Below are 7991 nucleotides of genomic sequence, written 5' to 3'. Positions count from 1 at the left end.
GGACCGCCGGTGCGGCACCCGGGCTGGTCCTCCCGAGGTCCGGGGAGCCCCTGGCGGGACCCTCGGGGGTCTGCCCCATGGTGGTGTTCCCGGGACCCGTCCCGGGACTTGGGCGGGTTGGACCGCCGGTGCGGCACCCGGGCTGGTCCTCCCGAGGTCCTGGGAGCCCCTGGCGGGACCCTCGGGGGTCTGCCCCATGGTGGTGTTCCCGGGACCCGGCCCGGGACTTGGGCGGGTTGGACCGCCGGTGCTGCACCCGTGCTGAGCACCCCGAGGTCCGGGGAGCCCCTGGCGGGACCCTCGGGGCTCTGCCTTAGGTGCTCTTCCCGGGACCCGGCCCGGGACTTGGGCGGGTTGGACCGCCGGTGCTGCACCCGGGCTGGGCACCCCGAGGTCCGGGGAGCCCCTGGCGGGACCCTCGGGGGTCTGCCCCAAGGTAGTGTTCTCGGGACACGGCCCGGGACTTGGGCGGGTTGGACCGCCGGTGCGGCACCCGGGCTGGGCACCCCGAGGTCCGTGGAGCCCCTGGCGGGACCCTCGGGGGTCTGCCCCAAGGTGGTGTTCCCGGGACACGGCCCGGGACATGGGCGGGTTGGACCGCCGGTGCGGCACCCGGGCTGGTCCTCCCGAGGTCCGTGGAGCCCCGGGCGGGACCCTCGGAGGTCTACAGGACGGTGGGGTTCCCGGGGCCGGGGCCGGGACATGGCCGGCACCCGGGCTGGGCTTCGCGAGGTCGTTGGGAGCCGGCTCTCTGGAACAAGCAGCAGCAGCTTCCCTATATATCCGGCGGAGGGTGCCTGACGTCCCTGGCGAACCGGGACGGAGTTCCACGTCACCACCGGGAAAATCCGGCAAGGCATGCCGACTTCGATGGAGCGAGGGTCGGATGCGGCCGGCAAATCCGACCTCATTGACTTCCAGGGTTTCTCAAGCAACTTGACCTGCCAAAAACGGGGACTTAGAGCAAAACTGCCGGCCGGCCGCGATCAACTTAGGCGGCCGGGAACGGGCACTTTGGGCACATCGACATCTACAGGACACCTAAATGGATAAATCTGGATGGAATTTTCTGTCTTTTTACCTAATTTTGTGAGGATTCAGAGGGAAAATGAAAAAAACACAGATTTTTTTTTCTAATTCTTGCTACTTTTTACTAAATTTCTAATTCTAAATTTTCAGCTAATCATCCAACTATGGTATCAAAAGAAAGCTCTATCTCTCCTTGAAAAAACAATATATAGTTTATATGGGTACACTATTCACAGTAAAAGAGAATCATCGCTGAACCGACATAGCGCAAAAATGGCAAAATTTCTCCGGGATTGAAGGGGTTAAAGGACCACCATACTACTACTAATGAGACACCGGCCCAGTAAAATGGTCTAAAAATTCCAAGTTTGAAAACTGAATCACATATTTCAACCGCACCCTTTAGCCACGCACACCCTACTTATAGCCATTTACTGGAGCCACTCCTATTCAGAGGCATCACGTGATAATATCATACGAACCCGCTTACCAAAGACGTTCTAGGTATTGAAAGGAGAGTGATCTAGGCCATGGATCACTCTTTTCGCTACTCTATTCTACATAGATGAACCTGGCATTGGGAACATGATACGCGTGCTTTTTGTTTAAAAGGCTACTGATCACATGAAGCCATTTATATATGAAGAAGTGGATACCAAGCCAAGGTTAGGTAGACCAAGAAAGATTGGCCACAATTGCCAAAAGAATTGTTTGAAATACAAAGAAAAAGGCACAGGTAACCTTAAGGGAAATACAGGCTGTTCTGGAAAAAGATTGCGTGGTTGGTTCAAGAGCACGATACTTGAACAAAAATGAGCTGTCTGGTCGAATTGCCAGAAAGAAGCTTTTGATGCTCCATTTCCACAAAAAAGCCCAGTTACAATATGCCCAACACCACCTTGATATGCCTCACAGCTTCTGGCACACTGTAATTTGGAGTGACGAGCTTTATCGATAAAAATCGATAATGAAAATCGTTGACAATGATTTTCATCATCTATTATTATCGATTTTATCGATTAGTTGTTTCAGCCCTAATTGTCAGTGAATTGTCCCCATGATGTACCATAAAATTTTCTGTAAAGAAATGGAACATACCTATGGAAATATTACACCATTATTATGCTACGATCTACAGGCAGTTAATGCAGTCAAGTTTTCATGTATACTAGAGAATCTCTCAAATTACATATTTAAGAGGGATGCACCGATATATCTGTGGCCGCAATATATCGGGCGAAAAGGGCATTATCGGCAAAATGCTGAAATAAAAACAAAACAGCCAAAAATAATTGTACAGGCCGAGAGAACGGGAACCCAGCAGAGTCACGTGAATGCACCCCTGGGGGCGGGACAAGTAAGTTGCAGAGTGAAGATGCTGGGCCCCTGCAGAAGTCTGCGAGTGAGAGATCTGCAGTTCAGGTAAGGGGCAGGGGAGGGTTTAGGAGCAAGTATGCATGAAATGAATGTTTGTGAATGAGTGTGTGTGTGTGTGTGTGTGTGTGATAGCATGGATGTGTAAGTGGGGGGTAGTATGGCATAGGGAGGCTGTAACACACTCCTATCATGCCCAGGCAATCAGTACATGCTGGAATCTGGGTATGCCTGGGCATGATAGGAGTGTGATTTCCGTTTATATATTACAATATGCCCCTTGTCTGATATTCTGCACTGCTGGACCTCTCTCACACCGATCATATGTATTGAACTAATTCATCTGGCGAAAATCTGAAACAATACCGTATTTGCTGATCCTGATTATGAGACGACCCTCCCAAAATTTGAATATTAATTTAGGAAAAAAGAAAAAGCCTAGTAAATATTAATTCACATGTAAACAAGAAATGCATTTTTCTCAGTCTATTTCCTTTTATTTGCCATGCTGCCCCCTGGTTATGCACATCTGCCCCCTACATATGGCTTATACCCCCCTATATGCCACTTTGCCCCCTCCAGACTTACCATTGCATGCCCAGACATAATCTGGTGCTTGCTTCATTTGTTTGATGCGTTAGAATATCAAGCATGCAATGCTCAAAAACCCACAAAAGAGTTAAAGCATGGAGGAGTGGGCCAAATGTCTCCATCGCGCTGTGATAGACTGATCAATAGTTACAGGAAATATTTTATTACAGTTATTGCTACCCAAAGTGGTGTAGACCGATTTTCAGTCTATAGGAGCGATTACTTTGTATACGAAGCAGCACAGGGTATTGCATATTTAACCCCTTTGTGGCAAAGGATGTACTATTAAGTCCTGTAAAGCATGGTGTGTCCTGTAAAGCATGGTGTAGATGAATAAGGACATAATAGTAATTCCTATGGTTTTTGCACTGGTTGGGGACGTTTCCCGCTGGTACACGGGAGATTAGGCTGTCATTAAACAGCCTGGGGTCTCCCTGTCAGTAGAAGCATCGCTAGCTTCGTGCTGACTGATCCAGTGTAACAAACCCTTGAAGCAGTCACCAACAACACCAGAATAACAGAGAATGCCCAAACATAAAAAGGTTGCCAGAGGGTCTATCCGGTGGCAACTATTTTTGTTTTACTGTTTTTGACATATTATTCATACTAAATGACAGACTATACATAAAAACGGATATAAACAGAAAGCACTATCTGTCCATGGGGGGAAAATGCTTTCTTATGTAGAATTCAATATACAGGTAGACATTTCTAGGAACAGCATATAATTAACCATAGTTTTATACAAAAATATAAAGATTTGGGGGAATCACTGGCTCCTATAGTTTCTTAAATTCTGCTTCACTATTTGTATGAAAGGCTCTATCCATAATATACCAACTTCTCAAGCTCTCAGCTTCTACTGCCCTGTACATCCCCCCCCCCATTAAAGGATAAAACATTACTACCTTTCTGCATCTGGTGCATCCTGACCACACGTCCAACAGGTTGGCAATTAAGAAAATCACATCCCATTTACTCTCCTGGGCTAATGAATTCTGGTATGTGGCCACAGAAGGTAGTAAACATTGCATTAGACCAGACTGAACCGGTCGCTGCATTTCTTGTTCTTGTAGCTCATTTACATATAACCAGCAGCACCTACATTATGCTCTGCAGGATCAACTTTCTGCTTATCAGATTCCATATTAAGTTCCCAAACCTTCTACCAGTGAACCCTGAGAACTAGAAAACCTGAAACCCTTCGGGGATGGTGTGGCAGGGACTGATGTTCTTGTGTTTTATTCAGTTAGCCCTATTCTGGCACCAACCTCATCTTTTCTTGAACCCTGCTGAACCACGTTCTCGAGGTATCAGCAGCTGAATCAGAACACTTGCTCAGGAACAACGTGTCCAAATGTAAAAGAATGCCAACATTTCAAAAAGGAACAGAAATATTAATAAAGGTTTCCAACATATAGGTTTCACTTTTAAAATTACATAGCTCATCAATAAGAGATGGAACTATATGACTTTCATCCTTCCATGGCCACAGGCTTTTTATACTATTAAGAAAATACTGTTTTTTAACCACGATTCCATTTTTTCCATGTTTCGGGTACCTAGAGACATTCTACATTAATATTAATGTAGGGTTTTCATTTAAAACCGTATATTAATATCTATTAGCCTTCAGGTAGCACTTTAACACTTCAGCATGGTCTGTATAGACCCTTCAGTGTCTCTAAAACTGAACCCGGTGTGGTAAAAGCGCCGTCTCCTATTATGTCATTTGTTACTATTTTGATGCCGCTTTTTAACCCCTTCGTGACAAAGGCTGATTTTACTTTTTGTACCCTTCGTGACAATGGCCGTTTTAACATTTCTGCGCTGCTCGTGTTTAGCTGTAATTTTCTTCTTTCCCGTTTACTGAACCCACACACATCAGATATTGTTTTTTTCAGGACAAGAAGGGCTTTCTTTAGATGACATTGTTTTGATTGTATCATATTATTTACTATTAAAAAAAAGTATAAAATATGGTGAAAAATTTTGAAAAAAAATGACTAAATTTTAGTTGAAAATTCTTTTACTCATCTATAAAAGGTAATAAAAAAACCTGCTAAATAGATTCTACTATTTGTCCTGAGTTTAGAAATACCCAATGTTTTTATGTTTTTTTGCTTTTTTCTACACATTATGGGGCAAAAAGTACAGGTAGCGTTTTGCTATTTCAAAGCCATTTTTTCCAAATCTGGTAATTCTTCCCCCCATGTGCCATTTCGGGTATCTTTGAACCCGGCCAATGCAATTTACCCCGTCAAGTCATATATTTTTGAACACTAGACAGCCCAGGGTATTCCAAATTTTAACCCTTTCCAAGCACTTATTCTACCATCAGCCTTTGTCAAACTTTATGGTAGTAATGTTTTTGCATTTGTTTTTTCACACACATTTTACTTCAGGTATGAATAAACAGGTTCTGGTATATGTCACTATCATAAAACACCCCAATATGTGTTTAGCAACATCTCCTGAGTACAGCGATACCTCACATGAATGATTTTGCCTGGCTGTTTGGGGGCAAAAGGGCCACATTTGGGGCATGGACATTTTCCAATGTTGAACTTTGGCATTTGGGGATCCACTGCCCATGCCCTATTTGGTACATCTTTGAGCCGGGCCATTTCAGTGTGCCCAACAAAACCATATATTTTTGAAAACTAGACACCCCAGGGTATTTTAAATGCTGGTATTTTAACTCTTTGCATGCACACATTTTACCACCAGCATTTTTTCAAAGTTTGCAGTAGTATTTTTGTGTGTGTATTTTTCCCACACACACCTACTTTATGTATGAATTTACAGCTCCTGGTATATGCCGCTGTCACACGACACCCCAATATGTGTTCAGCAACATCTCCTGAGTACAGTGATACCCCACATACATGGGTTTGTCATTTTTTGGGGGAACTAAAAGACCACATTTGGTACGTGTGCATTTTTCTAATTGGAAATTAAATGTGTGGCCATCCTTCCCCCCCCCCCCCCCGTGTTAATTGGGACCTTGTTGAACCCGGTCAATTCAATTTACCCCATCAAATCATGCATTTTTTTAAAGTAGACACCCCATGGGCATTTAATATGCCAGTATTTTAACTCTTTCCATGCGAGAATTGTTTTAGGCTAATATGCAAATTTTAGGACTTGCTCACAAAAATATATATTTTTATTTATTTTTTTAAAATTTTAACATATTTTTTTCAACTTGAAGGTTCCCCCGATAGTGACATCAGTGGGAAATTTTTACATTTTACTGGTTTTTTTACTATTTTTTTCTAATTATTATTAATTTTATTTTATTTTTAATGTATTTTTACTAATCACACTGTGATTAGAAAGCTGAGCTCCATTGACTTGCATGGTTGAATGCAGTACCTGTATTCAACCTGCAAGTGGAGCCAGAGTTCTCTAGAGGGTCTGGAGACCCTCTAGCGAACTTTTTCGTCTTTATTGTTTTTTTTCCCGGGCCGCCGCCATCTTGCTGATGGCGAAGAGCACCGGCAGCTGCGGCTGTGACCGCTCTCCGGAGCGGTCACAGTCCATCGCCAGGTAAGTGTTTGGTGTCGCTGGATGCCTCCTGATCGAGGCATTCCAGCGACACCATTTAAGTTTAGGAGGCGATCGTTGATCGCCTCCTAAACGCTTTTAAAACGGGCGTCCGCCGCCATACAAAGTATGGCGGATGTTGATGCCCCGGGGAGGGGCCAGAGATGGCCCCTTTGTGCCGATCATGGCGTTGCTGAATGCCTTGAGGTCGAGGCATTACAGCAACGCCGTTTCGGTGCAGAAATCGAAAATAGATTGCTTTCTGCACCCGTTTAAAGACGTGCCGGTCCTGGCACATCAAATGTCGTTAACGAGTTGATTTTCGGTGACGTGCCCGGACCGGCAATTGTCATCAAGGGGTTAAAGTTATTTACGTGGCGCAGTGTACATTCTTCTTTTGATGATTGCATCTGGCACGGCTGGCTCCAGACGACACATTTTGATGTGAGTAAACCTTCAGAGGTAATAATGAATTGAACAGTCTGTACTTCATATGCTGGACAGTTAAAAGGGATACTCAAGAATCTTAATGAGTGTTGGCTTTAGATTTCTGTGTTGCCCCCCTTTTTAATGCATAGGGACATTCTGCAGATCCCCCACATGCTAACTGTGTTAGTACAGGAGATGTATTTGACCGAACACACCTCCTTGCATGTGATCCAATTACCCCCAGTCACCTACCGCGCTGACCCTATGAACACTATAGGCGGGGGTCTATTGAGACCCCTATGTGGTTATAGCGCCACAAGAAGTATGCGCCCTGGTAACTCCTGGATGCTTGAAAAGCTGTAGAGCATCAAAAGAAGCTATTTACATCCATTTTATATAATATAATATATTGGTTGCCATAAAGTCTAGCTCCATTGCACAGTGAAACCTCAGGTGTAACATACACAATTAGTTTGGAAACAAATGTTCTTTGTTATTTTGCCCTGGGTATGATGGGCACCCCCTCTCAATGGGAAGAAAATGTATTAACATGAAAGGTTTTGCAAGATCACCGACTTACAAAGGCACCAGCCTCTAAATGGGCATATTTAGTAATCAGCAAACATTTCTACGAATCCATTTTTAGAAATGAAGGAGGTGGAGGGGTTGGCATTCTTCCTCTAAAATCCACACATGCTTTCAGAGTTCCATCATCTACAGACACGTGATAATGACGCTGAGAAAGCTACAGACCCGGCCTCCCCAAAACTTTCCATTGGGAGCTTTGTGGGAATACGTACCTGCTAACATCAATAACCCTACTAAAAAGCCATAGGCTCAAGGCTGCTCATAAGGTATGTGTAGCAATGAAGGTTTTTGAAAACATAAATCACTTACTGTACTCTTCAAAAACATCAAAATTATCCTCATGTGACCTCCAAACAATCAACTGAATGACTTTGGTGACAGATCTACTCATCTCCAACTTTAAGACTGACCCTGCCAGGACTGATCTCCCC

Source organism: Sceloporus occidentalis, unplaced genomic scaffold (assembly GCF_023333645.1).
Source record: "Sceloporus occidentalis isolate IW3139 unplaced genomic scaffold, rSceOcc1.0.p SCAF_79, whole genome shotgun sequence".
In the NCBI taxonomy this organism is placed as follows: Eukaryota; Metazoa; Chordata; class Lepidosauria; order Squamata; family Phrynosomatidae; genus Sceloporus; species Sceloporus occidentalis.
The sequence above is the reverse complement of the archived record's forward strand: the minus strand, read 5'-3'. Positions refer to the sequence as shown.